The sequence below is a fragment of the Lontra canadensis genome, unplaced genomic scaffold (genome assembly GCF_010015895.1).
Source record: "Lontra canadensis isolate GAN:19392208 unplaced genomic scaffold, GSC_riverotter_1.0 scaffold175, whole genome shotgun sequence".
NCBI classification, from domain to species: domain Eukaryota; kingdom Metazoa; phylum Chordata; class Mammalia; order Carnivora; family Mustelidae; genus Lontra; species Lontra canadensis.
The window spans coordinates 1,991,652-2,000,172 of NW_022631169.1; the positions used below are offsets into that span (position 1 = coordinate 1,991,652).

Consider the following 8,521-nt stretch of genomic DNA (forward strand, 5'->3'; position numbering starts at 1 on the left):
GTTGAGGTTCTCGGTGGTCTTCAGGTCCAGTGGCTAGGGAGCAGGGCAGGCAGCAGTGGTGGTTGGAGCTGGTGATGTGCACATACTCCTCTACTGGGGCCAGCTGCAGGTGCCTGTGTAACGGCAAGAGCTTGTTGTACTACATATAGTTGTGGGGGGTGGTGAGGGGAGACAGGCAACGTTGGTTGGGGCATCTGCAGGGGCCCTGGCTGTTGGCATGTTCTTCCATGGCTGCACAGTTGCCCCCAGGCTTGTGCCTGCAGGGGCACACTGGTGTATAGCTGTAGGGACTGACGGCAAGTAAGCACAGTGGTGTAGGCTAGGACAAAGAGCAGGGCCTGATCTGGGCCCGTAAGCAGGTGGGGAGACCCTGCCCCTGTGGCTCCACAGTCTCTCCCTGGGTATGCACATGGCAGCTGAGGTTAGGGACAGTTGGCAGGCCATTGGGTGCACGTGCACAGAGTGGCTAACTGAGTGTGTACACAGCACTGGGAGTCAGCTGTGGGGGTTTGTGCCGGTGTCTTGTGTTCTTGCAGCTGCAGAGGCCTGGGCTGATTGCTGGTGTAGTTCCAGTCTCTGATGGGGGGCTGAAGTGCCGGGGGTGGGGGGTGGGTAGCAGACAGACTCAGGTGGCTGGCATCTCCAAATGAGAACACCTGTGGGATGAAATCTGGTGAAATCCTCAGGGTTTCTGTTGCATCTGTGCTGACCATTAGTTTCTTCAGTAGCAAACTGCTGGATTAGTCTGCAAATCAGGCCCCTGTGAACTGCGATTGCTCCTGCTGCATGACTACTACTGGTAGCGCCTGCATTCCTAGCTGTCTCTGTCTGTCTCTGCTGTGCTGGACTTTGGAGGGTGAAACCAAAGGAGGACCTATGAGTGGTGCCCCCAAAGGCTGGGTAAGCTGATTGCTCACCCCACTATGCTTTTTCTGACAAAGGGAACTCTTTCTACCTGGGAAGTGCCCTCTTGGCTAGCGCGGTGCTGGCTGGAGGTGGGATGATGTAGGAAAATGAAGCTGTCTTCACTACCTTCTTGTGCGATTTCAGGTGTTTTCTTCCACTGTGTAGTTCAAGTTTCTTGAGTGGATGCCAGAGCTCTCCTAGAGCTCCTTTTGTTTGCGAATAGCTGTCTGATTGTTGATCTGTGTTGCGGGGGCAGGAGACTGCGTGCTCTTATGTCACCATTTTGGGCTCATCTGTTGTTTTGTGGCTGATACTTTTCAGCCTTCTGCTCCAGTGAAGCCACAAATACCCTCATCTACATTGAAGACTCCTTTCTTTTCCCTTTGGGAGAACATTGGCTAGAGCTCAGTCAACCTAATTTCAACATAACTGTTTTTTGAAAATTCCCTGGTAGCCTCCTTTGTCCATGCTTAAATGATTATGGAAGTCTAGAAGGGAGACTTCTAATACATTAACCCATTTTTTTCATGTCAGTGAAATGAAAGTATTATGGGACTCTTCACTCTGAAAAGTTTTCTCAGCTGCTCTGTTACCACTCAACCAAGGACGTCTGAAGGTGAGAATCTGTTCTAGACTGAGGGCAGCTAGTGTACACAGAAATGTCAAACAGATCAGAAATAGATGCAGCTCCTTCAAGCCTCCAGCTGGACGTGTCCTGGCAGAGTGGAATCTGGTCTTCTTTGTTTTGGAACATCAGCTCATTGTTCTTTAATACCTTTTAACCTGGAAAAGTTAAATAGTCTTCAGTAACTGAAAGCACCCTATGCTATCAGGATTAGTGTTGAAATCTTCCAGCCCACTGAGTAGACAGCAGCTAGTCCTTTGATAACTATCTGCAGAGTCTCTGGCGGGGAGACTAACCACATGACCGCTGCTTCCTTTATTTCACCCACCTCTGAGCAGCATGAAGGCTTAATTCGGTCAGTAAAGAGATTTTCAAACACGTGCCTGTAGATTGGTATGAACTGGCTGTACATCAGATTTATCTGGTGAGATTTTTCTAAGATATGACCCATCCCTGAGGAACGGGGAGGTTCAGAAATATAAATAATATAAATATAAATATAAATTTAAAGATACAAATATAGTTCCTCCAGTAATTTTGGTGAATAGCCAGACTTTGGAACCTGGCCCAGAGCATCAAAGAGAAATGTAGCTCCTTCCCTTAACTTACGAACTTTGCACTACTGTCTGTAGCAATGTTGTCCAGTCTGGTAGGTGGTAGCCACTAGCCGTGGATGGCCACTGAGCATTTCAAGTATGAGTAGGTACTTGAGATTTCAAAGACATGTTGACATACAATATTTGAAACATATTGGGTCATGCAGAAATTTTATAAAACCTGATTTCACCTGTTTCCTTGTACATATTTATTTATTGTATATAGACGACGACATCATGAAAGTTCTGTAATCTTTTTTTTTTTTTTATGATTTTATTTTAAGTAATCTCTACTCGGTGTGGGGCTCAAACTTACAATCCTGAGATCAAGAGTCACATGCTCAGGGCACCTGGGTGGTTCAGTTGTTAGGCGTCTGCCTTCAGCTCGGGTCATGATCCCAGGGTCCTGGCTGTGTCTCTGTTAAACAAATAAATAAATTCTTAAAAAAAAAAAAAAAAAAAAGGAGCCACATGCTCTACTGACTGAGCCAGCCAAGTGCCCATCTTTTACATATTTTAATGTTGCTACCAAACATTTAAAATTACATATGCAGCTTGCATTGTATTTCTGCTGCACAGTTCTGATCTGGAAGGTATTTGTCCCATGAGCCAGGGAACTTTTGAGTCATATAATTCTAAAGTTCAAAGAATATTGTAGATGATACAACCCTTTCATTTCATAAATGAGGATACTGGCACCCAGGTGGGTGAAGTGACTTATTTAGGTCACCAGAATTGATGGCAGAGCCAGGATGTCTCTGAATCACATATACTTGGATCCCCATCCTGTGCTAGCGTCTCTCACCCATGCTGCCTATGTTTAGCTGCAGTAGCTCTACTGAGTGTTTCAGGGGTCCTGCAAGTCTGGGGCATAGCAAGTTTCACCACCTACTGCCCCTACTGCAGTTTCTGCTCACAGGTTCCTGTCTGCATAGCTGGTGCTTCCAAAATTCATTACTAAAAAGCCATCTTTGAGCCTAAGCTGCTGTCTCCCCTTTTCACCATCTCACATTAATTACTAGCTTTGACTCTGCACAGAGCTGTGGTTTTGTGAGGTCTTGGTATTTTTCCAAAGCATGGCTTAAAAAACTAACAAATAAACAAAAACTGTCTAGCTAATTAAGAAGTGTGAACCTTAGAAATTCCTTAATCATGTTCCCCCCACCCCAAATGTCTACACATCCTGATTTTCTCTGGCATCTACCAAACAGTGTTGTTTTTCTTCCCTTTTCAAGTACTAGCTCACTCTTCTGAAGGATCAAGTGCTGATGGGTAGAGAGCCACTCCCTGGTTCCTGCCCTTTAACCATAAAAACAAGGTATTTATTTATTTATTTTTTACATGGCATCAGTAGAGACTTGTTTATATAAAACTTTTTTAAACCAAAACCAAAAATATTTTCCTTCTCTCTTATCCTTTAATAAACTATTTGAGAATTTTAAAGATTTTATCTATTTATTTATTCGTTCATTTATTTATTTAGTGTGTGTAAGCAGGGGGAGGGGCAGAGGTAGAGGTAGGGAGAGAGAATCCCAAGCAGACTCAGCGCTGAGCTTGAGCCAATGCAAAGCTCAGTCTCAGGACCTTGAGATCATGGCCTGAGAGGAAATGAAGAGTTGGACCCTCAACAGTCTGAGCCACCCAGGTGCCCCAAACCATTTGAGAATTTTTTAAAAAATAATGTTATTGGTAGCATCCAAAATATTTCTAGAACCCTCTCCCCACCTCCATAGGAATATTTGCTGCTCTAAATGGTGCATTCCAGGAACCTACTTCCCTGGATGATTCCAAGTCTGTTGAGATCCATGTATCTGCGTTTCCAAAATGTATGAAAATCCATTTATGTGTGTCAAAGTCAGTGAAGACACAAAGAAATACCTGACTAATGTCTTTGCGTTTTCATGTATATCATTCTGGGTTCCTTAGATTTACTCTGTCTTTTTAAATGAAAGAGAGATGGGGCACCTGGGTGGCTCAGTGGGTTAAGCCTCTGCCTTCAGCTCAGGTCATGATCCCAGGGTCCTGGGATTGAGCCCCGCATTGGGCTCTCTGCTCAGCAGGGAGCCTGCTTCCCTCTCTCTCTCTCTCTGCCTGCCTCTTCGCCTACTTGTGATCTCTGTCAAATAAATAAATAAAAGCTCTAAATGAAAGACTAAAATGGAAAATGTAATATCAGTTTCTGAAACTGTCTTATTTCTATTTCTATTTCTGTATCTTTCTCATCAGCTATATACCCATATTAGTTTTTAGCTTTAAAATGTTTGAAGAAAATCTGCCTCAGGGTAACAGTCAGAAACTGATTATTAGACTTTGTAACTATTCTTATGATTTCTTGGTAGACTGAATAGGGAACACTTCCTCTAAGTTTGCAGATGTGACAGAATCCTTCTTTCACAACTTCTTCCCACAACTCCCATGTTAGTTTTTTGCCTTTTAAAACTGTGCGGAGAGACATAAAAAATGGGGAGAGGGCTGATACTAAGTCTTATGGACATCATGATAAATTATCAGAGGCCTTGGCTTGGATGGCTCCAAGCTCTCTGGGCGAGACCTGGCTGATGTTCCTCCTCACTGAAGCCATTCAGCAGAAGAGGCAGACGGAATGCCAGCTCCTCGAGGGCTTGCCTTGATGGGACCAGACTGTCAGTGGTGCATTAAATGAAAGAGTTTGTAGAAAAGTTTGGACACCTGTTCAGACATGGTCTTTCATGTGTCATGCCTCAAGCATGTACTTGAAGGTCCGTAGCCAATGAGACTTGTTTGTACTTCTGAGCAGTAGGACTACCAAACCAGTAATGGAAATTTAAAGGAAAAACTTTCTAATGATATATAAAAGCAGAACATAATTCTGCTTCAGTCACCCACTTAAGTCTTCAGTCAGAAGTGGATGCTTCACTCAGGATATAGAATGTGGCACTTTTAAAATTGTTGATCCAGAATAACTGAGCCACTGTTTGCTATCTCAATGTCAAAGCAGCAGAAGTCACATACAAAGATTGAGGCCAAAAATAATTTACATTTTCTGATTTATCCTTCCTTACACCAATTCTGCTTATCAGGGAAAGAAAGACGGACATATTCTGCTTCAGTTTCTGGTAAAGCTGGCAAATAGGACTTGCTTATATATTTCTGAACTAAGAAAATACAGATAGTTCTAGTTCTAACTGACAATGCTTCTTGTGACAAAAACAAAATTTTATGTTTAGAATGGTGTTTCAGCAACTTCCTAACTGAAAGTGAATGTTTATTTTGTCCAGCTTCTTAGTAGTAAAATGTTATTTTAAAATAACCATTGTTACCATTATTAATGAATTTTAGTAGTCATTGTCAACCATGATGATCAAATTTAAATTAAATATATCTTTCTTCCTATTTATAATTTTAGGTCAGCTACTGTAGTCATATGTCTTGTTTCCTATATGTAGTAAATACTATTTTCTACATATGGAAGAGTTCTACATATGGAAGCTTCTTAGCTTTCAAAGAATGACATCTGATTGGTGAGGGGCATGCAAATTCAGTACTATTCTTTCACTCTCAAAATAGAAACTGTAATACAGATCTTTCATTTCAATACAGTATATATAACGGGTGATGTGGTTAAGTGGCAACATCTGGGAGTTTTGCAGTATTATTACAAATTAGAATTCTATAATATTTCTTTTCCCTTCCAGCATTTGTTAATCTCCACTCATCTGTGGTTCTAAGTGTTGGTATAGCTTGCTTTCCTCATAAAATGATATCATTGACTTGTGAAGCAAAATCTTTTAGGTTAATTGCTAGGCCATGGTCATTCTTAGTGGGATCCAATAAAAACAAAATTCATATGGCAACATCATTTTCAAACAATTGCCCACCACATTATGTTTTACTTATAAACTTGCTTACAGAGAATGAATAGTATCCTATATCCACATATGGAAAGAAAGTCACATCTTTTTTTTTTTTTTTAAAGATTTTATTTTTTTATCAGAGAGAGAGAGAGAGCGAGCATGGGCAGGGGGGAGGGGCAAAAAGAAGGCAGAAGCAGGCTCCACACTGAGCAAGGAGCCTCATGCAGGACTCTGTCTCAGAATGCTGGGATATTGATCTGAGCAGAAGTCAGATATTTAACCAACTGAGCCACCCAGACGTCCTGAAAGTCACACCTTGGCATGTCCTCTAGCATTTCATTTATAATTTCCCCGGTAGTGTTGATTTATTGAAAGATGCAGAAAATCTTTGAAAGCTCGTTTTTGAAGAAGTCGTAAATGAAGGTGACACAATTAGCCCCCTTCCAACAGAGTATGGTTTTGTTTTTTTTAAGATTTTATTTATTTGTCAGAGAGAGAGTACAAGCAGGGGGAGCAGCAGGCAGAGCAGGCAGAAGGAGAAGCAGGCTCCCCACTGAGCAGGGAGCCCTATGTGGGACCCCATCCTAGGACCCTGGGATCACGACCTGAGCCAAAGGCACTTAACCAACTGAGTCACGCAGACATCCCAGAGTTTGGATTTTTGAGTAGATGTACCAATCTGATGTTAATTCTCTTGTTGCTTTGTGACCACTAGTATGGATATTTAGCATGTTTATGTTTGAAAATGTTGCCACCTTGGCCTCATTAGAACAAAATTCTAACTAAGCCATCTGCTCAAATACTATTCGTAATAACTCTCCTATTGAACCCCAGGACTGTTAAGGAGATTGTTAGTTTTGATTCGTGAGTTACTTGTTCCTGTCTGATGAGTTCAAAGCTTTTAATTGTTTTTAACTGTTTCATGTGCCTGGGAGAGAAAAAGAAAAAATATCTAAAGGTTGTGTTTTCTACTCTTATGTGCTAACTTTTGTGCTGACAGTATTACAATTAAATTCACTGGTCAGACCTCTGGTAATTTGAGATGTTTTAAAATTTCATTTTTATATAACTGTTACATATTTGGGCAAAGTGACATCTACAGTTTTTATCCTAGAGTGATTTATATCCTAGTATTGAAGGAGATTTTGAAATTACATAATTCAGAACATAAGTTTTAATACTAAGAAATACCCATAGTTCTTTTATTTATATGGTTGAATGACCTTATTGAGATTTACAAAATAACCATATGTTTGTTTCTTAGAATTACCCCTAGACTCTAAATTTGTAAGATTCTTTTTTTTTTAATTAAAGATTTTATTTATTTATTTGAGACAGAGCACAAGCAGGGCGAGGGGCAGAAAGGGACAAGCAGACTCCACACTGAGCACAGAGACTTTATGCTGGGCTCGATCCCCAGACACGGAGATCATGACCTCAACTGACTAAGTCACCCAGGCACCCCTGTAAGATTCTTTTAAAATATCTCATAAGCATCTGGCTACTATCCAAACCCTCATTTAGTCTTATACAGTGGAAAGACACTGACCATCAAATAAATCTTTAATTTTTATGAAGAAAAAAGAACCATGTATCTAGCAAATGTACTATCAAAATAGCAATTCTTAAAAAAAAAATGCTATTTGATACGCTACATCACCTCATTAATAAAAAGGGATTAACAAATGTGTTTGTATCTGCAACTATAAAATAGAGCTATCCTATTACTTTCCTTTTGATGTACAATATCCAGATTATATTATATTTCATGTATATGTCATTATATTAAAATCCATACTGTTTTAGGACTGAAAGACCCCTAGTGATCTTTTACACCAGTGCTTCTCAGATTGGATTTACCTGCACTGCTTTAAAACTTGCTTAGCATAAGCACCCTGTAACAAATGGAAATCTCTGAAATTAGACCCCAGACATCAAAGGTTTAAAAATTCCCCAGGTGATTCAATGGGAGGCCTCGCATAATAGTAAGTGGCCTAGGCCAGTGATCCTCAAATTTGTGCACAAGAACCACCTATAGAATTTTGTTACAACATGGATTCTTGGTCCTTACTCCCAGAGGATCTAATTCAGTACATCTGGACTTGGGTCTGAAGAGCTTCAAAATCCCAGGGGATGTGGACTGAACTGAACCCCACCCCCAGTCATTTGTTAAAGATAGGGCTTTTAGGAGGTAAAGTTACTTGAGGTCATAAAAGTGGGGTCATCCTGTAGGACTGGTGGCCTTATGAGAAGAAGAAAAGAGAACGATCCTTCTCTTTCTACACATGCATGCCCCAGGAGAGGCCATTGTGAGGACACAGTGAGAAAACAGGAAGAGAGCCCCCCTTCCCCCAAAACCAAATTGATCTTGGACTTTCTAGCCTCCACTACTGTGAGAAATAAATTTCTGTTGTGTAAGACACCCAGCTTACGGTATTCTGTTGTGGCAGCCCAAGCTGACTAATAGGCCAAGCGGTGCTGATGCTGGTGGTCCATAGACCGCATTCTGAGTACACTAGCTGAAGCCACATTCCCCAGGAATTCGGTTTCAATTTGTCTGA

At 41.2% G+C, this 8,521-nt stretch overlaps 1 long non-coding RNA gene across 1 annotated transcript; it reads left to right on the top strand.

Annotated features, from left to right (window-relative positions):
• The first annotated feature begins 860 nt into the window (after positions 1-860).
• On the top strand, positions 861-8,300 carry LOC116860377. Its single transcript, XR_004381308.1, has 3 exons — positions 861-900; positions 1,441-1,522; positions 8,193-8,300. It is a non-coding gene; the product is annotated as an uncharacterized LOC116860377 (long non-coding RNA).
• Positions 8,301-8,521: the final 221 nt, after the last annotated feature.